The sequence below is a fragment of the Stegostoma tigrinum genome, chromosome 14 (assembly GCF_030684315.1).
Source record: "Stegostoma tigrinum isolate sSteTig4 chromosome 14, sSteTig4.hap1, whole genome shotgun sequence".
In the NCBI taxonomy this organism is placed as follows: Eukaryota; Metazoa; Chordata; class Chondrichthyes; order Orectolobiformes; family Stegostomatidae; genus Stegostoma; species Stegostoma tigrinum.
The window spans coordinates 50,628,060-50,653,987 of NC_081367.1; the positions used below are offsets into that span (position 1 = coordinate 50,628,060).

General features: G+C 42.2%; 1 protein-coding gene across 4 annotated transcripts in view; it reads left to right on the plus strand.

The window, feature by feature from the left end:
* The first annotated feature begins 15,729 nt into the window (after positions 1-15,729).
* vwa5b2 (von Willebrand factor A domain containing 5B2) overlaps positions 15,730-25,928 on the plus strand; it is a 119,880-nt gene continuing 109,681 nt past the window's right edge. For 3 of the 4 annotated variants that reach the window (XM_059651140.1, XM_059651143.1, XM_059651142.1), the window contains exon 1: positions 16,448-16,619. The gene's annotated coding sequence lies outside the window, so the exon portion shown is untranslated. Of the gene's footprint in view, positions 15,844-16,447; positions 16,620-25,928 lie in introns of those variants that run through there. The other variant, XM_059651141.1, reaches the window with a different exon arrangement.

The window sequence follows — 25,928 nt, forward strand, 5'->3', positions numbered from 1 at the left end:
TCCGCTTCTTCCTGTCCCGCAGGCCCGACCAGGCCCCCTCCACCGACACTCTCATCCGCCTAGCGGAACTCGTCCTCACACTCAACAACTTCTCTTTTGACTCCTCCCACTTCCTACAGACTAAGGGGGTGGCCATGGGCACCCGCATGGGCCCCAGCTATGCCTGCCTCTTTGTAGGTTACGTGGAACAGTCCATCTTCCGCACCTACACAGGCCCCAAACCCCACCTCTTCCTCCGGTACATTGATGACTGTATCGGCGCCGCCTCTTGCTCCCCAGAGGAGCTCGAACAGTTCATCCACTTCACCAACACCTTCCACCCCAACCTTCAGTTCACCTGGGCCGTCTCCAGCACATCCCTCACCTTCCTGGACCTCTCAGTTTCCATCTCAGGCAACCAGCTTGTAACTGATGTCCATTTCAAGCCCACCGACTCCCACAGCTACCTAGAATACACCTCCTCCCACCCACCCTCCTGCAAAAATTCCATCCCCTATTCCCAATTCCTCCGCCTCCGCCGCATCTGCTCCCACGATAAGACATTCCACTCCCGCACATCCCAGATGTCCAAGTTCTTTAAGGACCGCAACTTTCCCCCCACGGTGATTGAGAACGCCCTTGACCGCGTCTCCCGCATCTTCCGCGACACATCCCTCACACCCCGCCCCCGCCACAACCGCCCCAAGAGGATCCCCCTCGTTCTCACACACCACCCTACCAACCTCCGGATACAACGCATTATCCTCCGACACTTCCGCCATTTACAATCCGACCCCACCACCCAAGACATTTTTCCATCCCCTCCCCTGTCTGCTTTCCGGAGAGACCACTCTCTCCGTGACTCCCTTGTTCGCTCACACTGCCCTCCAACCCCACCATACCCGGCACCTTCCCCTGCAACCGCAGGAAATGCTACACTTGTCCCCACACCTCCTCCCTCACCCCCATCCCAGGCCCCAAGACGACATTCCACATTAAGCAGAGGTTCACCTGCACATCTGCCAATGTGGTATACTGCATCCACTGTACCCGGTGCGGCTTCCTCTACATTGGGGAAACCAAGCGGAGGCTTGGGGACCGCTTTGCAGAACACCTCCGCTCAGTTCGTAACAAACAACTGCACCTCCCAGTCGCAAACCATTTCCACTCCCCCTCCCATTCTCTTGATGACATGTCCGTCATGGGCCTCCTGCACTGCCACAATGATGCCACCCGAAGGTTGCAGGAACAGCAACTCATATTCCGCCTGGGAACCCTGCAGCCATATGGTATCAATGTGTACTTCACCAGTTTCAAAATCTCCCCTTCCCCCACTGCATCCCTAAACCAGCCCAGTTCATCCCCTCCCCCCACTGCAACACACAACCAGCCCAGCTCTTCCCCCCCACCCACTGCATCCCAAAACCAGTCCAACCTGTCTCTGCCTCCCTAACCGGTTCTTCCTCTCACCCATCCCTTCCTCCCACCCCAAGCCGCACCCCCAGCTACCTACTAACCTCATCCCACCTCCTTGACCTGTCCGTCTTCCCTGGACTGACCTATCCCCTCCCTACCTCCCCACCTACACCCTCTCCACCTATCTTCTTTACTCTCCATCTTCGGTCCGCCTCCCCCTCTCTCCCTATTTATTCCAGTTCCCTCCCCCCATCCCCCTCTCTGATGAAGGGTCTGGGCCCGAAACGTCAGCTTTTGTGCTCCTGAGATGCTGCTTGGCCTGCTGTGTTCATCCAGCCTCACATTTTATTATCCTGGTTGAGAGGTTATCAGGAACAGAAAGTGCTGGAAAAGGAGCAGGTCTGGCAGCGTCTGTGGACAGAAAAAAAAGTTAACATTTTGAGTCCAGTGACACCTTGTCAGAACTGAAAGCAGCTGGGAAATGGTGATGGTTTTTATGCTAGTGTCTGCATGTGTGTGTGTGTGTGTGTGTGTGTGTGTGTGTGTGTGTGTGTGGTGTCGCTGTGTGTCTGTGTCTGTGTGTGTCTGCATGTGTGTGTGTATGTATGTGTGTTTCTGTGTGTGTGTGAGTGTGTGTGTGTGTGTGTCTGTGTCTGTGTGTATGTGTGTGTCCATACATGTGTGTGTGTGTGTGTGTGTGTGTGTGTGTGTGTGTGTGTGTGTGTGTGTAAATGCATATGTCTGTGTGTGTGTGTGTGTGTGTGTGTGTGTGTGTGTGTGTGTGTGTATGGATGTGCCTGTGTCTGTGTGTGTGTGAGAAGAAGGAGTGAGTCACTTAGATGGAGATGAATGTACTCAATTAAATAAAGAGCTGCTGCACATTTCAACAATTAAGATGGTTTGTATGAACTGCTGGTAACACCATTTTGAACAGAAATTCTGTTCAACGGAGCACCATAATTTGAAAAGTGGGTGTATGGGAGAACCCAGCCTTTTCTTCTGGTTGTTCACCACAATTTGTCAAGTCTTTTTGGTATGACACATTTGATGTTGTCCTTGTTACTGCCTCCGCAGGTTTAGAAACAGCATCATCCCTTCTGATGAATTTGAATTTCTGACTGTTCTTAACCTCAATAATCTCACTGCAAATATGTGCCAACAGTAATGACATTCCCCATGAGAATTCTCCAATGATCCTTTATCCTGAAGATCTAAAACATTCTACTCTTTTAAAAAAAAGTTATTTTTGAAAAAGAAAGATGAATTGGAACAGTTAGGATAACATCCTGCTGACTCTGTAAGAGGAAGTTAGATCTAAACAGGATCAAAGAGATGGGAGTATCCTCTGAAAGAACAAGTCATAGCACAAACTCTGACCATAATTAGGTTATAACTGTTTACTAACAAAAAATGTTTAGTTGAAGCAGATTTTGCCAGGCCCTATGAAACAAGGTATGTAACTTCTTGTCCCCTTTCTAAATTTGGCCTAATTTCTAATTCAAAACAGCCGTAGCATATTAGCTCCAGACAAGTTGGCATTCTCAGCACATCTGAGATGGATGTTTTGAAAGTAAATACTTACTTTCTTTAAACCCACTGCAGAAACAGCTGAATTTTTCTGAAGAAGGGTCCAGACCCAAAACATCAGCTTTCCTGCTCTGCTGATGCTGCTTGGCCAGCTATGTTCATCCAGCTGTACACCTTGTTATTGGAGAAACAGCTTGCTCTTTCTTGCTAATATACCTTTAGTGTACTTTTAGTGTTAAGTTCTGACTGGAGACCAGTCCACATGTGGTTCTGCACTTCACTGTTTATGACAGAGGACTACTGATACTGTCTATCTGAATTGACCATGGCAGATCAATTAAAGTTACCATAGTCCCAGAGGGCCATAATTAAGGTGCCTCACTAAAAAAGGATGACTGGTGGTCATTTAAATTGAGGATTACCGCCCTGAGATAAGGGGCAAGGTTGAGAAAGTGGGACCTTAATAGTAACATCAGCTGGTACAGAAATATGAACCTGCTGAGTTGGTATCACTCTTTATTACAACCAGCCATCCTGCCAACTGAGCTAACCAACCCCTGGCTGAGCAAATGTCTGCTGCTGGATGAGCACTTTCCATCAATAACTATGAGACTGCTCTAATTAAAGATGGAGTTGTAATGAAGGCCTGGTCAGCCTAACTTGGAAATATGAACATGCAAAATAAGGGCAGGAGCAAGCCATTTTGCTCTTCAATCCTGAACTTCTATTTGATACGATCATGCCTGACCTGTTTGTGGCTTTGACAGCTTTGATCTCCTTATCCGAAAGGAGATACAATTGCATTAGGGGCTCAGAGAGGATGAATTAGAGGTGATCTTATTGAAACCAATACATTTCTGAGGACACTCAATAGGTGGATTCCAAGAGGATGTTTCTTTGTGTATTGGAGACAAGAAGTAAATAATTCTACAAATGAAATCAAACCTTTAAGATAAAATGAGAATTTCTTTTGCCCCAGAGAGCTATTAGTCTGTGGAAGCGGTGGAGTCTTGGGTCATTGAGTTTACTCTAGGCTGAGTTGGAAACGTTTTTAATAGACGAGGGAGTCAGGCTTGAAGAGACCAGTAACACACCTTTGCTTCTTAGACCTATATTCTTACATATTGCAAACAAAAGGAAGGTGGGTTTGGAGTTGAACACGCTTAATTGAAATTCTGCCTGATCAAAATACCTAATTACAAGTGACAAAAACAGAAATTATGGAAAAGCTCAGCAATTGTGAAGAGAAATCAGAGTTAACGTTTCAGGTCCAGTGACCCTTCTTCCAGTTCTGAGGAAAGGTCACCTGACCCAAAATGTTAACACTGATTTCTCTTCACTGATTCGGCCAGATCTGCTGATTCTTTTCAGTGTTTCTGTTTTTGTTGCTGATTTACAACTTCTGTAGTTGTTTCGGTTTAATTAAAAGTGGCCTATTCAAAAATGGTCACTTTAACATCCAGTGCACTCTTCAAAGTTTGAACTTAAAACCATTAAAGTGAATATATCTTATTAAGGACATTTATGTACATAAAACATTTAGATTAAATTTATTCATTTGTCACATGTACTAAGCATAGAAATACATAAGCACAGCAAAAAGTCCACAAAGTCTCCACTCACCGATGCCCACTTTGTTACAAAAACCGGAATTAAAAGATTTTAACAGAGCCAAAAAGTAAGGACGAAAGAAAGAAAAGTCCTGTTCTCAGAGTTCCGAGTTCCATCTACACAATGATGGAGGCACCACTCCAATTGCTAGAACACTCAGAATGCATACTAAATCGGAAGATGTATTGGTATTTTTGGGTTCTGATTTTAAACAAAGTAAGAAAACAATTGAGAGAGTAGAGGTAGATTTAACCGGGGTGTTTGAAAGATAATTAGTTAATTACCTGGGAGAGAAAGAAATTGCACAGTTGCTCTTTCAGGGAGCTGGTAATTTCATGATGAGCCAATGACCTTCTCTGTTGTGTAGACATGAAGTATAATTTTCAGTCTTGCTTTGCAACAAGGTAAAGATACTAAATGTATGAGATGTGAAAGTACCCGGCCAAACATGTTAAAAGAGGAAAAAATACCATCCTAAAAGTTTGAAATCCCTCTCTTGGGAAACCTCCTGCATAGTTTTAGGCTGTCATAAAGAGCATAGATTTTACACAAAGAATATTGTTGGCAAAGCTTCTTCAAATGCTACTGACTTAGGAACAACACTTTCTGTATGTACAACTCAACTACAGAAAGTTTGTTACATTTTAGATTGCATTCAACAAATCCTGGATGTGAAACACTAGATGTGACCAGCATCATGGCACCATCAGTTAACATTGTGCCACAGCAAATATCTCCTTCAACCTATTCATAATTTCTTAAAACATCCACTGTAAAGATCATGGTGCATAATAGGCCAAGCATTGCTTTAGCAGAAACATGCCACCACTACCAAAGTAACACATTCATTAAACAGGGTTTTGGAAGTGTTTTTTTCATAGCTGTACGTATTTGCAATCTACAAGATAAAATTCCAAACCTAATGTCATATTAATGCTCCTTCAATGTGAATGGTTTGTATTTCATTTCTGCAATGTACCTAGTTCCTCCCTACTCAGGCTAACAAGTGATTAATTTGTCTAACTGCCGAACATTAACCTGAGTTCAGCAAATGTAAATGCTGCCTTTGCATTCTATTAATTAAGTTGTTGTAAGAAATTTCAGCAGTATTATTATCTCTGTAGTTTTTCATATTTTACATAGATTTCTAATTAGTGGTAGCACTATGTGTTAAAATGCTCAAAAGTTTCAAGACTAGTACTGAGAAGAGTCTTAAGATGTATTAGCAGCCCTATTCCTTATTAAGAAAAGCACACCATTTTTTTCGAAGTATAATTTTGATTAAATCACTTTTGGAAAATTGTGTCCTGTTTCAGTTGTTGGTGGGTCAGAGAAGAGGCTTGGGATGAGGTTCAGATGAAAACCTCAGAAATAATTACAATTTAAATAGATTTACTGCTCAGGTAATATTTAAAGTTGGGTGGATTTATCTTAGAGGTACTTCTGAAATTATTGAGGATTTTAGAAAGATATTTAACAGATTTTCTGGTTCTATGTATTCATTTTGTTTTGCTTGTGCCAGGAGATAAATGCCTGTTGGTGAGTAAGGGGTGTTTAGTTATCCATTTAAGTATTGTGGCTGTATCTGGGAAATTTGGCAAACATTAATGCACATCACTTTTATGTATTTAAAATTGTGTGCATGCTTGAAGGATGCCAGCAGCTCAAAGGGAGTTCTACCTGAGAGAGAAAGACATAAGGAAGGCATTTGCCATTTTATCTTTTACATTTGCTATGTAGTCTCTCTCTTTGAACTTGAGATGTGTGAGGAAAAGCCAACTGTGACCCCAGTTATTTGAGAACATAAGCAATGGTATGGAAGAACAAAAGTGATCAGGAGTATGGCTGAAATACTTTGTTGATGCTTTTCACCTTGTGCTTATCAGGAAAATGTGCAAGAATACCAAAATAAAGCGAAACAACCAATGGGATTTTCCCAGGCCTTGACTAAAATGGGCATTGATGAGAAATTTAGGAGAATGGAGAGAAAATTAAAAGATTAGATTCTTGATATGAAGGAAAAAGAAAATCTGATTTTCACCTTAAGATTTCAACAGCCAAAGAATTACAGAATGTTATGATGTAGTAGGAGGGCATTTGGCTGATCATGTCTACTCCTGCTTTCCATTTATATCCTTTCACATAATTTCTATCCAAATAATCAACCAATTTCTTCTACCCAGCCAGATCACAATATCAGTAGTAAGCAGTAAGGGCCATATATTCATGCATTTGCATCTCATTGTTAGCTAATCTCATCTCATCTCTATGCAGTTCACAATTCTCACGGGCACTGGTGAGAAGCTAGATGTCCCCAGTTCCCAACTTAAAAATATGAGCAGTTACCTGGCAGATGAAGCTCACTGGTTGCTTCTTTGTGCCTATGTTTTCAACACCTTTCTCCAACATCTTATATCACACTCTACTGACAGTGGCTGCCTCTACTCTTTGTCCACAGAAGCAGGCATCGGCGAAATATCATGGTCATCACATCGTTTCAGCCAACCTCAAATTAATTCAAAGAACACTTCAGCACTTTGCTACTGCACTTTGGAGCTCTGATTAACACTTTACATTGTAATGTTTCTGCTAGGTTGCTATGTGTGCAAGAATATATACCCATCTTATGCATCTGCAAAAGATGCATTTCAGAGCTTTTACCTTGCTTTCCTGGAGCTCACTCACAATGGCACTTAGTTGGACAGTCACAGCATTTCTACTTTGTCTCACCTTCTGAAAAAGATAGAAAGCTTGGCAGCTGGTCATGGTTTCCAGCACTAAAGGCACATGGAATGGGTGTGTTGCTGCATGGCACTGTACAATGTCCATGGACACTGACAACATGTGACAGCAGGTTCTATGTCAAACACCTTGCCATTCACCAAATGGCCACCTTGGAAAGTCTGAGGGGAGTAGCGCTTATTCTAGTGACGGGGACTATGGTTAGGGATTCCACCACACTCAGTCAGGGTATGGTCTGATCTTGGTCCAAGGGGTCGATCACAATGATACCTGGGGGTTTGTACAGTAAATATCAAGAGAGATGATCAATGGGCAATCTATACTATGTTGTGGAAAACTCTGGGAAATAGAGGGGATAATCATTGTGAAGTGGGATGGGTGGTGGGGGAAACTCCAGATACAGAGGTGGGATTTGATATGGGGGGGAATGGGGTACTGCAGGAGAGGGTACTTTTGCAATTGACCACCACCCTTGGAAAAAAGAGGAATTAAATGAGAAGAAGGTGGCTGGGAGGATTATTAGTGTGGTGTAGGAAAATGTTGAGGTGTCCTAAATGAGTGAGTGAGTAGGAGGATGAAATGGAAGAGAGCCATTGATCGAAGGTGTTAGTGCAGTAATGAGAGTGGAGGACCATTAGCCTTGGTGGGAGGTGAATGTAATGGTCTGCATGAGTTGGTGGAAAGAAGATGGTGGTATTCATCCTGTGGAGCATGGGGTCACTGCCCTTTCTTTCTACATTGCCTAGCATTTCTTCTTACCAGGGACATTGCACTGACTTGGGTATCTATCTTGGTCCAGGCTGGCAGCATGTGGTGCCATGGCCTCCTTAGGTAATCCAGAGGAAAGGGGAGGCCCTCTTCCACAGCACTTCATCCACAGGATTTCCAGGTATATGTCTGTAAACTAGGATGCCAACTTCCCTTTCTTGGTTAATCCTCTATAGAACATAGAACATAGAACATAGAACAATACAGCACAGAACAGGCCCTTCAGCCCACAATGTTGTGCCGACCATTGATCCTCATGTATGCACCCTCAAATTTCTGTGACCATATACATGTCCAGCAGTCTCTTAAATGACCCCAATGACCTTGCTTCCACAACTGCTGCTGGCAACGCATTCCATGCTCTCACAACTCTCTGCGTAAAGAACCTGCCTCTGACATCCCCTCTATACTTTCCACCAACCAGCTTAAAACTATGATCCCTCGTGCTAGCCATTTCTGCCCTGGGAAATAGTCTCTGGCTATCAACTCTATCTATGCCTCTCATTATCTTGTATACCTCAATTAGGTCCCCTCTCCTCCTCCTTTTCTCCAATGAAAAGAGACCGAGCTCAGTCAACCTCTCTTCATAAGATAAGCCCTCCAGTCCAGGCAGCATCCTGGTAAACCTCCTCTGAACCCTCTCCAAAGCATCCACATCTTTCCTATAATAGGGCGACCAGAACTGGACGCAGTATTCCAAGTGCGGTCTAACCAAAGTTTTATAGAGCTGCAACAAGATCTCACGACTCTTAAACTCAATCCCCCTGTTAATGAAAGCCAAAACACCATATGCTTTCTTAACAACCCTGTCCACTTGGGTGGCCATTTTAAGGGATCTATGTATCTGCACACCAAGATCCCTCTGTTCCTCCACGCTGCCAAGAATCCTATCCTTAATCCTGTACTCAGCTTTCAAATTCGACCTTCCAAAATGCATCACCTCGCATTTATCCAGGTTGAACTCCATCTGCCACCTCTCAGCCCATCTCTGCATCCTGTCAATGTCCCGCTGCAGCCTACAACAGCCCTCTACACTGTCAACGACACCTCCGACCTTTGTGTCGTCTGCAAACTTGCTGACCCATCCTTCAATTCCCTCATCCAAGTCATTAATAAAAATTATATTAAAATATATAAAAATAATGGTTGAATACTGAATGTCAGTTTCTGGTTTGCAGCTCTCGAATGGTGCACAGCTGATGCTTAAATCTAGCACCTGTGGTGTCAATGGCAGAAGGTCCCAGCAGCAGTGTGCAATTCTGCCCCTGAGAACACTCCGATCAATAAGAAGCAGCTCATTGAGTATGGAAAACGTATACTTTCTAATGGCGTTATCATGTTTGAAAGTTCAAGATTAAGTTGGCAGGTGCAGATAAAACAAGTAATCAACAAGAATATGTTTAGATATACTTTTGGTGATTATTTACTTTCATTTTTTTTAGATTCTCCTGCCTTAGGTTTGGTTATTTTCATTTAGTCGTTAATTATTTCGGAAGTTTAGTTACACGTTGGAACTATTTGAGGAACCGTAAACTGAGGAGGACAGTGTAGAATTACAGAATGATGCAGGGAAGTTTGTGGAGTGGGTGGAAAAGTGCCAGATGAGGTTCAATGCAGAGAAATGTGATGTATTGTGGTCAGAAAAACATTGAAAGACAAAATAAAATAGGTCATACAATTCTAAGGAAGGGGCAGGCTCCTGTTAGAACTCAGCCAGAGTATTATGTACAGTTCTAGGTGCCACACTATAGGAAGGATGCAAATACATTGGAGAGAGGGCAGAAGCAGTTTACAAGTATGGTTCCAGGAACAACACAATTTAATTATAAGGATAAATTGAAAAAGTTGGAACTGTTCTTCTTTGCGAGAAGAAAGCTAAGAAGAGATGTGATTGAGGTTTTCAAAATCATGAGATGGCTGTATAGAGTAAAAAGGGAGAAACTATTTCTGCTTCTTAAAAAAACAATTTGACATTGATCTAAAAAAGAAACAACAGTGAAGAAAGGAGAAGTTTTTAACTCAGCTACTAGTTAGGGTAGGAAATGCATTGCCAGGTGGGCACATTTTCAGTTTAGGCATTGCATGATTATTTGGATAAAAATAATTTGCGAGAGTATGAGGGAAAAGCAGGATATTGGCACCAGGTAATGATATTCATCTAACAAGTTTGAGCAGGCACAATCAGCCAAAAGGCTTCCTTCCGCACTGCATGTGTAATGTCCTTCTTACAGTTTATTGGAAAAATATTTTTTTCTTGACAACCTAGGCGTAGCGCAGGAAGTGCAATGCTTGAAAAGTGAAAGACGGGAAGGCCAATCAGGAAAAATGACACGCACATTGTTCTTGTAATCGCCAATACTAAACACTGGCATTTTTCTTGGTGATTACTATGTTAGCTTAAAGGAGTTACCAATCTGCTGTGCCTAGAGTTCTAAATGTGCATTTGTCTGAGCTTGTGTAGTGTGCATGAGTATGATTTCCTTACTACAGATATGTGGAGATTTTCAAAACTAGAATTAACTTGGGTATGTAGATTTTTTGCAAGAAATATTGTGATGATAAAAATAGTCTTCAGTGTTGATAGTCATATCAAATAATTTCGGAACACTCTTAGTTCAGGATATCTATGGACTGTAAATAAAGATGTATATGTGGTGCAAGGATTTTAGTTATGCTGTATTAACCTGCTAACAAGAAGATGGATTGACAGATCATGGTACTGCATTGATACTACTTGAATCGCACTTTAGCAGCAAGTGTAGTAGTACTACCTCAACAACATACAAAATGCAAACAAACTCTATCTGATGTTAAATACAAAATACTGCAGGTGATTCCAGGAGATCTAGAATAAGAATAGAAGATTATGGAAATAGTCAGCAGGTCAGAAATCAGAGTAAACTTTCAAGCCAATGACTTGTCATCAAAATCTACATTCACTGTGCTGTTTTGGTTTTAGTAGGTAGGTTTAGCCTGTGCCTTTGCACAAATCTGTAGCATCGCAAAAGTTCATATCTTTTTTATTTTTCCATATTTTTTGATTGTGAACTGAATTGAAAAACACACTGTTTTAGAAACCAAGGATTATGGAAAGGGTTCCTGCATTTTTAAAAAGCAAGGTATCTGGCATTCATTGTAAGTGCTATTTATACTGGATTTTGTTCAAGAAGTGGGGAGATTACACCAGACAACCTGGATCCTCAGTTGGGTAGGAGCGTGGTGGGCCATTGTGGTATTAAGGGAAATTCAGCTGGCAGCAATTGGCTGACTGGTTTGCTGAGTGGTGACCAGTTGACAATGACAAAGGGCTTCTGTCTGCCCACACTTAGGTAATTTGTTCCCAGGAAGCTTACAGGTGTGAATCACCCTTTAGCCAGAAGCCATTGGACTTCCAAAATAGAAGGAGCTGTACTTTCTCTGCAGTAAAAATCATCTTAAGCTTGAAGATAGCCAGTTTATTTTCGTTTATCAGCTGTAAACTGTGGCTCTTAACTAGTAAATCAGACAATTTATAAGTGTGAGCTAGTCACCTGTGCCTGCTGCAAGCAAGTTAAACTAATTGGAGAAGGAAGACTGAGGAGCATTAAGCCCTGACAAGCCAAAAGGGTGATCTTAGGAAATAGTGACAGAGACCATTGAACTGCTTTCCCGGGCTTTCCCTCTGCAAATGTTGTTTTGTTTCAGTGTCTGTCTCTGCAAAAAGGGAGGTTTATAAGGGGATTTGAGTTCCAACTGTCAGAGTTATATTTCAACAGTTCAATTAGTTTATCTGTAGCTAGAATATACTTATTTATAATAAATAACCATTCTTGTTAGGGACAGAAAAGTGGTCCAAGCTTCCTGTCATTCTGGGTAAATTGGGGAGCTTTGCTTACATTTATAAAATCCTTAACTTTTGTGACATGTTGTTGAAAAGTGGGGCTTGATTTCCAGCACACTACCTAGTATAATCGCATTGAGATATTGTGTCACCAGAATCCGTAATGTCACTTACAACTGCTAATCTTCTTGCTTCACATAGAATCATTATGTCAGATACAGAAATTCCATTTCTCCTCAGGTCTAATATCTGAAGTTTTGCATTTTCTTCTAATAGTCACCTTTTTTTGCAACTTGCCTTTAAAATGTGTCTTTGCTCTTTTTGATCTTTATGTGTGTTTTCTCTCATTACTTCCGTTGGTCTGTCATTTCCTTGACGGAAAAAGAACCAAACTTTTTTGCAGCCCTTGTATGATTATGCTTTTCGACGTAGCTTACCATTTCCAGTTTGAATGCTACCACATAACAAATCTTTCTGTATTATCCCTGTTTGCAATGCATTTTACAAAAAGCAAATGCACAACCGATTATCGTTGACAAGCATGTTCCTGATCTGTGTGGCAGTATAACCCTCCTAAACAATTTGGTAAGTTTAAATGACCTTTTTTCAGAAGACCATCGGGTGGCCTGACCAATAGGATGCAAAATTGCATTACATTGAAAAAACGGCAAATATAACAAGACGGAGAGCATAACATATTTTAAAACAATATGATGGTGACACAATGTAGCCACAAGTTATGGGATGAGGGATCGATACCATTCAAAGGCGACAGGCTGAACTAAGCAATAGATGGTGAATTTTATTGTGAATGAACATGCTACTTGGGCCAGATAGATTCATCCTTAGCTCCATCAGAGAAAGATAAATTGTTTTTGATGATGAATCTGGGCTAGGATATCAAAGATTTTGCTTTCTGGATAATACTAAGATATTTGCCAACAAGGGGCGAAGCCACATTAGATTTGGTACTGGGTAATGAGCCTGGCCAGGTGTTAGATTTGGAAGTAGGTGAGCACTTTGGTGATAGCGATCACAATTCTGTTACGTTTACTTTAGTGATGGAAAGGGATAGGTGTATACCACTGGGCAAGAGTTAGAGCGGGGGGAAAGGCAATTACGATGAGATTAGGCAAGATTTAGGGAGCATAGGATGGGCAAGAAAACTGCAGGGGATGGACACATTAGAAATGTGGAGCTTATTCAAGGAAAAGCTCCTGTGTGTCATAGATAAGTATGTAGCTGTCAGGCAGGGAGGAAGCTGTAGAGCGCGGGAGCCGTGGTTTATGAAGGAAGTGGAATCTCTGGTCAAGCAGAAGAAGAAGGCTTATGTTAGGATGAGATGTGTAGGCTCAGTTAGGACGCTTGAGGGTTATAAGGTAGCCAGGAAAGACCTAAAGAGAGAGCTCAGAAGAGCCAGGAGGAGACATGAGAAGTTGTTGGCGGATAGGATCAGGGTAAACCCTAAGGCTTTCTATAGGTATTTAAGGCATAAAAGAATGACGAGAGTAAGATTAGGGCCAATCAAGGATAGTAGTGGGAAGTTGTGTGTGAAGTCAGAGGAGATAGGGGAAGCACTAAATGAATATTTTTCGACAGTATTCACTCTAGAAAATGACAATGTTGTTGAGGAGAATACTGAGATTCAGGCTACTAGACTAGGTGGGATTGAGGTTCACAAGGAAGAGGTATTAGAAATCCTACAGAGTGTGAAGATAGATAAGTCCCCTGGGCCGGATGCGATTTATCCTAGGATCCTCTGGGAAACCAGGGAGGAGATTGCCGAGCCTTTGGCATTGATCTTTAACTCGTCATTGTCTACAGGAATAGTGCCAGATGACTGGAGGATAGCAAATGTGGTTCCCCTGTTCAAGAAGGGGAGTAGAGACAACCCTGGTAATTATAGACCAGTGAGCCTTACCTCAGTTGTTGGTAAAGTGTTGGAAAAGGTTATAAGAGATAGGATTTATAATCATCTAGAAAAGAATAATTTGATTAGGGATAGTCAGCACGGTTTTGTGTAGGGTAGGCCATGCCTCACAAACCTTATTGAGTTCTTTGAGAAGGTGACCAAACAGGTAGATGAGAGTAAACTGGTTGATGTGGTGTATATGGATTTCAGCAAGACGTTCGATAAGGTTCCCCACTGTAGGATATTGTACAAAATGCAGAGGAATGGGATTGTGGGAGATATAGCAGTTTGGATCGGAAATTGGCTTGCTGAAAGAAGACAGAGGGTGGTGGTTGATGGGAAATGTTCATCCTGGAGACCAGTTACTAGTGGTGTACCGCAAGGGTCGGTGTTGGGTCCACTGCTGTTTGTCATTTTTATAAATGACCTGGAAGAGGGTGTAGAAGGATGGGTTAGTAAATTTGCAGATGACACCAAGGTCGGTGGAGTTGTGGATAGTGAAGAAGTATGTTGTAGGTTGCAGTGAGACATAGATAACCTGCAGAGCTGGGCTGAGAGGTGGAAAATGGAGTTTAATGCAGACAAGTGTGAGGTGATGCACTTTGGTGGGAGTAACCGGAATGCAAAGTACTGAGCTAAGGGTAAGATTCTTGGTGGTGTAGATGAACAGAGAGATCTCGGTGTCCATGTACACGGATCCTTGAAAGTTGCCACCCAGGTTGACAGGGTTGTTAAGAAGGCATACAGTGTTTTAGCTTTTATTAACAGGGGGATCGAGTTCCGGAACCAAGAGGTTATGCTGCAGCTGTACAAAACTCTGGTCTGGCTGCACTTGGAGTATTGTGTACAGTTGTGGTCACCACATTATAAGAAGGATGTGGAAGCTTTGGAAAGGGTGCAGAGGAGATTTACAAGGATGTTGCCTGGTATGGAGGGAAGGTCTTACAAGGAATGGCTGAGGGACTTGAGGCTGTGTTTGTTAGAGAGAGGAAGGTTGAGAGGTGACTTAGTTGAGACATATAAAATAATCAGAGGGTTAGATAGGGTGGATAGGGAGAGCCTTTTTCCTAGGATGGTAATGGCGAGCACGAGGGGGCATAGCTTTAAATTGAGGGGTGAAAGATATAGGACAGATGCCAGAGGTAGTTTCTTTACTCAGACAGTAGTAAGGGAATGGAACGTTTTGCCTGCAACAGTAGTAGATTTGACAACTTTAGGTACATTTAAGTCGTCATTGGACAAGCATATGGACGTACATGGAATAGTGTAGCTTAGATGGGCTTGAGATTGGTATGACAGGTCGGCACAACATCAAGGGCCGAAGGGCCTGTACTGTGCTGTAATGTTCCATGTTCTATGTTCTATATGGAATCTTGAAATCCATTGGTAGCCTTCCCATTCTGACACCAAGTGGCGGCCTTATGTGGGTAGTTCACATCCTGTTAAATGCGTCAATCTACTGTCAAGGGGTCTTGCCATAAGGGGAGCTTGAAAAACAAGCCATGATGTGTGTGCATGCTGCCTATCAGTGTCTGATTGATGGGCTCAGTATGAATAAGAGGCATTGCTGAAAGGGCCCCATCACCTGTCAGTGCTGCCATGACCCTTACCCGATGCTGCTGACCCTCCTTGCCCCATTATTTATCTGTGTCTGGATTCTGCCTCAGTCCTAGGCCTCAGTGTATCACCTCCTTGTAACTCTGATGCGTATAAACAAGCCGCCAGCCTCCAATTTAAAGAGGCAGCCCTGAATGTGTTTGATCCCAGGGGGAATGCCTCTGGCTGAGCCTTCCCTGAAACAGTGATTCTGGAGATCTCACAGAGGGAGAGAAGTGGTTGGCTGTAAATTAGTGTATTGAAGCAGGTCAGAGACCAACCCGGGGAGGGCAGGACCTGGGAAATGAACGTGGTCAGGCCAGAAGGCAAATTGGAGTGGCTCACATTCTGACTGGTGAGACAGCTGAGGCCGTAGTAACATGGCGAGAAAGCGGAGATTTGAGGGCTAGCAGCTCGGGAGGAATGAAGACGAGCGGGACAATTTTAACCTAGCCCATCCCTTGGGAAACAGGTGAGATCGGGGCAAGAGAGGGTTTGCACAGTTTCCAAAATTACTCGCTGCTGAAGTCAGACTGAGACGGTGCACGATCCTGTGGGTTACCTGCCCCGTAAGCAGGCTCAAAATTACACTCCCATTTCTATGAGCACTGCTGGATGACAGACGCAGGTTGATGAAGTTAGTGAGGGAGACGCAGGTACAGCTGGGTCGTAAGGAATTAGAATAGAAGTTTTGGGAAGAAGGGAATCGAGCGGAAGACCAATGTGGGGGGTGGGGTCTTGGGAAGACTACAAAAAGACCGGAAGGATGAGGCGATGGTGAATATTTCTAATTAACCCGGTTCAACATGGTATGAGCCACCTCTGAAGCGGGTGGGCAAGCTGGGAGGAAGATTGGGAAGTTGAGAGTAAAGACCAAGGATAAAGAAGCTGTCAGTGTGGGGCTTATGGTGAATGGTTTGGATGTAAATAAACCAAACAATCAGCCTGGTCCAAAGATATCCCTTCTCTGTCGAAAGTTTGTGGCTGTAGCTTTAAGGCCAGCGGCACCGTGTCTGTCTCCCCCAGCCGTGTGCAGAGTCCACACACAGAGAAGCTTTCTCTCCCTGTCACCAGAATGGGAGGAAGCGTCCTTGCAGTGGCTGCAATTGACAGCAAATGCGTGCGTTTGAGGATGTAAATCCGTGGCAGGTTAGATGCAGCTGTCAGCAACAGGATCAGCATCCCTCCACACGGGAATCACTCTTTGAGAGAGAGAAATAAAAGGAGGAATATTTGATCAACAGTCAGGTAAACCCCATCCTTTAGGCATGTTTGGGTATTTCTACAATCGGGTGCAGAGCGGATGTGTTTTTTTGTATAACTTTCCGATGCTATCCTTGAAAATGATACAAGTGGAACAACAGAAAGATACAATAATAATTGTTTTGAAAATAGTTTTAGTCGCACTGTTGAATTGAAGGAATATTACTTTTTATCTGAATTGAGCTGTTTCAGCACTGATAGCTGATGAGATGAATATTCCTCAATAGGGAGAAAGCAACAAATTTCTCAAATGGAATCAAGCATGAGCTTATTACTAATACATTCTCGTATCATTGCTGATCGAACCCAGTCCCTCAAAGACCTATTTCAGCTTTTCTTCCATTCCCTGTTTTATTCGAAGTGTTTGAACCTTTATAATGCAGCATATGTGATTACTTCCACCTCGCTCCCCCCCAACCCCCATTCGTACAGCTTAATTGCTTAGATTTTTTTTGTTAGCTCCGGGCAAATAAAGCATTCATGAGCCTCTTTCAGCTCAGGATGTTTTCTTTTCTACAAACACTGAGTGCTTATGGCCAGGATGTACGTATGCGCAGTTGTTTCCTCATCTGGAGTTACAACTCTTTTAACTATACTCAGATTTCAGTTTAGCTAATGTTTGCTTCATTTGAAGGCTGAATTTTACTTAAACCATGAAAAAATATGGACATAACGTATTTTTTCCCTGCAGTATTGACAAGGTGAGATATTATCAGTGACTGTGTATGGGAGAGAGAAACCTTTCTTACAAAGGAAGATGACTGCCCGATTGTCGATTGCACTTTTCAGGGTCCGATTGAATTTTGAACTGACTTTTACAGAGTCTGTCATTCTTTAAAAGTGAGAGCGTACTCGAACTCACTTCTTTACCTTCTGATCAAATGCTTTTCTGGCCAACAACAGACAAAACCAACTTGGCATGAAACATGATTCCCTTCATTAAAATATCCTAAATCCAAAATAATGCATTGCCCCCATCCCTCCATTATTACTGTTGACAACACACCCCTTCGCCAGCATCCATTCATTACACTTTTCTCCTGAAGTGAGATTTGTACCTGGTATTGTATTTCCATGGCCATTCCACAGGTAACTCTTCACCTCATAACTAAGGCAGTGAGCATTGGCAGGAAATCAGTTACCAATGCACAAACAAGGAACAAGAGTAAGCCACTGAGCCTTTCCAGCCTGCTCTGCCATTCAGTAAGATCATGGCTGAGCTGATTTTAACCTCAACCCTATGCTTCTGCCCACTCCCTGATAATCCTCCAACCACTTGGTAATCGAGAATCTGCCTACCTCCGCCTGAAAAATATTTAAAGGCTCAGCATCCACTGCATCCAACTGAAGGACATCACTGTCCAAACCAAATCTATTGCCTGGCATTTGCAACCAAATAGGCCGTACACCATCCTACTACTAATTTAGGCATCCTTTGTGACCTTACCAAGTCTTTGTCATTTTAAATTGTGGATTTCTCCCTCTATTTCCCCTTCTGTCCACTCCCCCACCTTATTCTCTGTTAATTATTTGCTCCAATCTCTTCCCTTTCCATGGGTAATTGACTTCCTCTAGAAATATTGTTCTGTGGGGACTTTCTTTCCTTTGGTACATTTCCTGATTGGCCATTATTCAATTATGGCTTTGGACGAGAAGCAGCAACAGACCAATTTATTGTGGAGAATATCAAACACAATTTTCTCTTTACTTGACATCCACTGTTTTAATTAATGGTCACTGGATAGTGATAAGAAATTTCTGTATATTCCAGAATGGGAATCTTGCTAGACACTTATTACTCTAATTCAAGGAAACCGACACCAAATATAATACCCTATCACTACACTAATTGAACGTGAGCCCTTTGAACAAGTAGAATAATTACCATTAAACGAGATTTTAATTCCAGAATTTGTTGAATATTATTGAATTGCCATCAATGTCCTCACCTCATGAACAAATAAAGCAAACACCCCACCAAGCAAAATGGGATAGGGTTGGGACAGACCAAGCAACTCCAAACTGGTCACCATTAGGCACTGTGAACCACCACCAGAAGCAGAATTGTATTCAACCACAATATCATCCTGCTCCTGCATTCTGCAGAACGGTTTTGAGATCAGGAAAGCATTCTGATCTGCCATGGGTCATATATTTCCCTTCTTTTCTCATTAAACAATCCATAATATTTAAAATGCAGCTTCTTAAAAACATCAGTAAACAATCTGAAAATTACTTGCAAATGGTTGACTGACTATCTACATTTTGTAGCTGTGATCATGAGCTCCAAAATCTAATATTTTGCACTCCTTATGACCAGCAAACTGGTAAACAACTCTGCTTCAAAGAAGACCCCATGAAAGCATGCCAGAAGCAACATCAGACATACTTAAAAATGAGGAGTCAACATGGTGAAGTTACACCACAGGACTGCTTTTAAGCCAAACAACAGATGGCTCACAGAGTCAAGTGACTCTACGACCAGTGGATCAGATCTAAACTCTGCAGCCCTGTTGCATTCAGTTGTGAATTGTGGTGGACAATTAAACAACTCACAAGAGGAAGAGGCTCTCTTTGGCGAGGAGCTCCAAAGATTCACACCATCTGAAAGAAGGAATTTCTTCTCATCTGAGTCTTAATTGACACCCCTTTACTCGATGCCTTTTCCCATGAGGGGAAACATCCTCTCAGCATTTGCTCTGTCAGATCTCTTAAGAAATCTTTGTGTTTCAATGAGATCACCTCTCATTCTTCTAAACTTCAGTGATGAGAGCTGTTTAGTCTTTGCTCCTAAGACAATGTCTCCATATCAGGCTCATCCTAGTGAACCTTCTCTGAACTGACTCTAATGAAATGATATATTTCCTTAGATAATGGGTCTCACCAGCACCTTATACAATTGCAGTAAGATTTCCCTGCTGTTCTGCTCCAACTCTCTTGAAATAGAGGCCAACATTCCAGTATCTTTCCTCATTACCTACTGCACCTGTAGGCTAGCTTTCTCTGTTTCATGTGCAAGTACCCCATTTTCCTTTGTGTTGCTACGTTCTGCAGTTTTTTATCCATTTAAACAATATGCTTTTCCTTACTGTAAACAGGTAAAGGTTTGCCAAAAAATTTCAAAATAAAACAATCCAAATAAATATAGAACATAGTTTGAAAGATCTTAAAAGAGACCAAAACAAAGTCATATCTAACCTCCAAACACCATCACGTTACAATGACTCAAATCTAGAAAATTATCTTCAGTACCAAACTTTTAGGTTTGACTCAATTACTTTTTCCCCAGTTCTATCCTGTGAATTGTGAAGTTTCCTAACATGAATATTTACAAAAGTAACATCTTAAACACACTCAATCATTTAGATTTCTCACCAAAAATTCCTGGTCTCAAAGTTTCATCATCTAAACATTCAGACCAAGGAAACTGAGCTCCCTGAACTACCATTTACTCCTAAGTAGGCAAGAAACTGTGTTTGCTTCTGATCCTAAGATAATAAAATGTGAGGCTGGATGAACACAGCAGGCCAAGCAGCATCTCAGGAGCTCCTGAGATGCTGCTTGGCCTGCTGTGTTCATCCAGCCTCACATTTTATTATCTTGGAATCTCCAGCATCTGCAGTTCCCATTATCTTTGCTTCTGATCCTATTCTGGTCCTCTTCAAAATTGCACTAAAAGCTTTCAATCTCTAAGATAAAATCAATCCATCATTATCTAAACCAAGATGTGGAAGTGCCAGTGTTGAACTGGGGTGGACAAAGTCAGAAGTCACACGACACCAGGTTATAGTTCAATGGGTTTATTTGAAATCACAAGTTTTTGGAGCACTTCTTCTTTGTCAGGTGAATGTTTACTCTTCCTGTCATAAGCCTCACCATTATCAGCAATGTTCCATTCACATTCCGGGGTACTGTGGTCTGCTCTCTGACACACACTGAATTAGGTCAGTCATCTGGAAAGGATACTCTGACTTTATCTTTCTTTAAAAGCTCTTTCCCCATCGATAACCAACACTTAATGCCATTAGTTTGAAATCCAAACACAACAAATGAAATTAATGGATGTAAATCACATGCCTTTCATCGCAGAATGAACAGGTTGGTTCCTCATTGCACATGTATGAGAGTCAGTTCAGTTCAGATTTGTGTTTAAATTGCTGGTCAGAGTGATATTCCTGTACACTACTCTGATAGATATTTTATTATTGCCACTTACCTTATTTATTAACTTGTGTTCTTTACTTAATTTATTTGAGAGTTAAGCTGGTCTTCAACACAACCCTAATCTGAATATCCAGAGCTTCAAATTTTTACTTGCTCAACCACATTTTCTGAAAAAGCCCTTCCACTATTTGCATTTGATAGGGGAAATCTGAAACCGATTTCCGATGCTGAACATTGCCTCTGTTCTGACTGATTTGGGTGTCAGTGCAGTTTTGATATTTTTCACAAAAACCAATTACTTTAAGAATTAAATATGCTACACAGCTGAGCCTGACTACTGTTAAATCACATCAGGCTCTGGGATTCGTTTTGAGGTGGATAGAATTAAAAAGTAGAGCAATTGTATTAAGGACTTGGTCTAAATTTTTGTCTCTACTATAAAAGGACTATAGCAAAACTGGAGATAGTACAAGAACAATTTACTAGAATGACAGGGACAACATTCTCAGTTCTGCTATCAGGAGAGGTCACTTGACTAGAAAAGAGAAGTGATAGGTGAACCTGATAGTTATTTGAAGATTATGAAAGAGTTTAATGAAATTGTTGTAGTTCCACCTGAGAGGGATACTAGGGCTACTACTACTACTGCCTTTCAAATATTCAGGTAGTTACCTGCAGTGTTTTTAATAAGTCAATGCTTGGCATTTTACTTATTTGACATAGCCCTGAGTTTCATCATTACTGGACTAGTGCATAACTGACTTCCCAATCTTCTATTATCACAGTCGATCTTTCTTAGTTCACAGTTTGTCTGAAAGCTCCAAGTGGTTAAAGCCTCCTAGAAATGGAACAGTGAATTCCAATGTTTATTTTTGTAACAGATTAAAGGATTTTAAGCATAGTGAATGGATTCTTGTCAACTCAAGTACATTTTGGAAAAAGTGAATTAATCAATAGAGACTGAATGGCTTTATTTAATATCCGCATTGGCTGTGAGATCTGCGTCTGGTTGATAAGGTGAGTTGACTTGGTAGATGTAAGGGAAAAAGGGATAAGGTTAGGACATGGGTTAGTGTGTTGGTACTACGTTGGGAAGAAAGAGTCATGGGGTTGGCTAGAGGAGATAGGTAAGCATGGAGGGGTATGAGGGGCCATGGGGGAAGGGTGGAGGGCCATAGGTTGGCAAGATGGTGAGAGGAGAGCATGGGCATTAGTGGAGGGGCATAGGCTATCAATGTTTTGTGGTGAGCCCATGTTTAATAATTTAAAATGACAATGGCTCAATCTAAACTAATTGATGAAGAGCCCATTCTTTTAGCAGAGAAGGAACCCATCTGGCCATTATTGTGGGAGGATCTCAACCCAGGTCCCAGAGATCAAAGACCAGTGCTTGACTCATTGCATCAGATATAGTTAAACTGTGATATTGAAAGCACCTTTTTTATTTATTGTTATCCTTGGCTCAATCTACCTTTTAATGTCAATTCTAAACAATGATTTACAAATTGGTATATTGTAATTTGTTTCATTGTATGCTGTTTTATGTAAAAATCATTGTGCGTTTTAACCCAAAGAAAAAATAATTTTCAAAGTGTCCTGTTACTAATCAAGTTCCTGAAAAAGACAAAAGTGTACTTAAAGCAGGCAGCCTTACCATAAAGCAGGGGAAATTGTTACCTGGCTGGATCTTTGTCCTTGCTCAATTGTGCAATTTCAGATGATTGTGATTTTGCTGATTTTGTCGGGAAAAGTGGAGCACTGCAGTTTGAGCACTTGATCTGGATACCTGACCCTCCAATTTGCACTCTCATCATTTGAGATTCCTGATGAGAAATTCTTTGATTTTCAACACTCATGTTTGAACACTGATGATTGAGTAATGTAATTATAACTGAATTGTGTAATTTGTGTTTTTTTTTCACATTTTCTAAGTATAGGAAGGAGCCTAAGCTTCAAAGAGAAACATTTCTTTCAAATTATCATTTGACATGTTCATCACATCTTCACACATCACAATTTGTGCCTGTACTGTATTCACGGTATACATCAACACAGGTTCTTAGGATGAGTGCTCTTTATGTTAACCCTCATGGCATTTTCAAAGAATGTATCATTTTCGAAATTTTTAAGCAAATAAACTAATGTATTGAAGTGAAAAATTTAAAGTTATATCATTTAAAAAGTTTTCACTTTAGTTAACTACTGTATGCCATCTTTATGGATGGTTTTGATCATAATTTTAAATTTATTGTACTTGAGATCTAATTAGATCAGCTGTACATTCAAAACCACTCTTACTCGTCTTTTAAACATGAAGACGGAAAAAAGTGAGATTAACTGTACCTCGTGCAACTGATGCTGCGTACCATAATCAAGGCTAAAAACTGTGAACAGCAATCATGGATGACCTTTCATATAACTTTAATTATGCACAAGTGGCAGGTTCAAATTAGATATGGTTTACGTAACTTGGCAGCGATATCAGGTGTTTGTACTTCATTTGTTCAAAAAGAAAACTCATGATCAAGCAGCAGATGGTGGAAGCAAATAAAGCTTCGAAAGGAAGATGTGAAATCTGGAGTTAGTTTACACACAGTAACGTCATGGTCAGATTTTAACAAAAGTATTACACCCTTTCTTATTAAGAAATGGGGGACAGAAAAATTTTGACTCATTCATTGAAGTTCAATACCAGTGCCAATTTTGATAACTTGTAGCAAGAGAAGCTGAATGGCCCCCTTCTGAACCATTACAGTTCTGACCCTTTGTAGGATGTTGGAAACATCAGCCAGCTGTTACCTCTCCCGGTGCCCTTCTTAGCTGTCCATTAAACATGAATTAAAATCATATCTTGCACAGGTTGTCACTATTTCTCTGAAGTGCCAAAGAATTGTAGATGTGCACTTCTGAAAAATAAATATTTGGTGGGTGAAATCTCAGTATTGTCAACGTTTTTCTGGTGCATAATCAGGACAATCTTTCGTATCTGAAACATTGGGAAAGACTATTTTTGGCCATTTTTTCCTAAATACATCTCCTCTGTGTTTAATTTTGGCTTTTTTTTCTATCTGTAATCTATATGTTGAGCATTCATCTCATTATCTGTGCTTATGTCCTGCTTCCGAAAGATGTCAGGGAACAGTTTCATTAATACTTTGGATCTTGCAATTTGTTGCATCCTTTATATTAATTTTTGAACTGAGAGTATGACCAGCAAGGTTAGTGTTTAGTTCCAGTATTAAACTGCCGTTGGGTATGCCATGTGCCACCTCCGACTGAGTGACTTGTCAAGCCATTTCAGAAGGCAGTTAAGTAAAAACCACTGTGGGTCTGAAGTCACATGTTGACCAAAGCCTCCCACTCTACTGGAGAGAAGTAGGACTGCAAGGAGAGTCTGGCATTCCACTCCCACACATCCCAGATGTCCAAGCTCTTCAAGGACCGCAACTTTCCCCCCACAGTGGTTGAGAACACCCTTGACTGCGTCTCCCGCGTTTCCCGCAACACATCCCTCACACCCCGTCCCCGCCACAACCGCCCAAAGAGGATCCCCCTCATTCTCACACACCATCCCACCAACCTCCGGATACAATGCATCATCCTCCGAGACTTCCACCATCTACAATCCGACCCCACCACCCAAGACATTTTTCCATCCCCACCCTTGTCTGCTTTCCAGAGAGACCACTCTCTCCGTGACTCCCTTGTTCGCTCCACACTGCCCTCCAACCCCACCACACCCGGCACCTTCCCCTGCAACCGCAGGAAATGCTACACTTGCCCCCACACCTCCTCCCTCACCCCTATCCCAGGCCCCAAGACGACTTTCCATATTAAGCAGAGGTTCACCTGCACATCTGCCAATGTGGTATACTGCATCCATTGTACCCGGTGTGGCTACCTCTACATTGGGGAAACCAAGCGGAGGCTTGGGGACTGCTTTGCAGAACACCTCCGCTCAGTTCACAATAAACAACTGCACCTCCCAGTCGCAAACCATTTCCACTCCCCCTCCCATTCTTTAGATGACATGTCCATCGTGGGCCTCCTGCAGTGCCATAATGATGCCACCCGAAGGTTGCAGGAACAGCAACTCATATTCCGCTTGGGAACCCTGCAGCCCAATGGTATCAACGTAAACTTTACCAGCTTCAAAATCTCCCCTTCCCCCACCACATCCCAAAACCAGCCCAGTTTGTCCCCTCCCCCCACAGCACCACACAACCAGGCCAGCTCTTCCCCTCCACCCACTGCATCCCAAAACCATTCCAACCTGTTTCTGCCTCCCTAACCTGTTCTTCCTCTCACCCATCCCTTCCTCCCACCCCAAGCTGCACCTCCATCTCCTACCTACTAACCTCATCCCACCTCCTTGACCTGTCCATCTTCCCTGGACTGACCTATCCTCTCCCTACCTCCCCACCTATACTCTCCTCTCCACCTATCTTCTTTTCTCTCCATCTTCGGTCCGCCTCCCCCTCTCTCCCTATTTATTCCAGAACCCTCACCCATCCCCCTCTCTGATGAAGGGTCTAGGCCCGAAATGTCAGCTTTTGTGCTCCTGAGATGCTGCTGGGCCTGCTGTGTTCATCGAGCCTCACATTTCATTATCTGAAATTGTCACTGGTGGCAGGGCAGACCCTCAGTCAATTGATGCTGATCTGGATTTAATGCTGGAGGCTATGAGGGAGAGAGGGAGATCCTCTTGATGAAGCATGGTAGGAGGAAATCACCTCATCAAGCAGCAGAGGCACTTCTCTGTTCAGCATTATTTCTTTCTTCCTCCTTTGCCCCTTCCCTGACCCTCCTGACCTCAAGGTTCACATCTCATTGGAGGGCCATGTTCTGGAAGGTGCAATAGGTGACTACAATAACTGACACCTCAGGAGGAGTGTATTGGAGGACACCATCTGTACAATACAGTCAATGGACTCATATCTTCAGAGGCCTGATGGCCTGTTCAATCTTGTCCTGATAAATAGGTGGCTGTATCACCTGTATATCTCAGATTGGGACTCCCACAGAAAGGTGAGCATCATTTATTCAAAGGATCTACCTTGCTCCTTACAGTTCAGTGATACCTTGGGCAGGATGATCTGAAATGGCCTCGACTGCTGGAGGATGAAGATG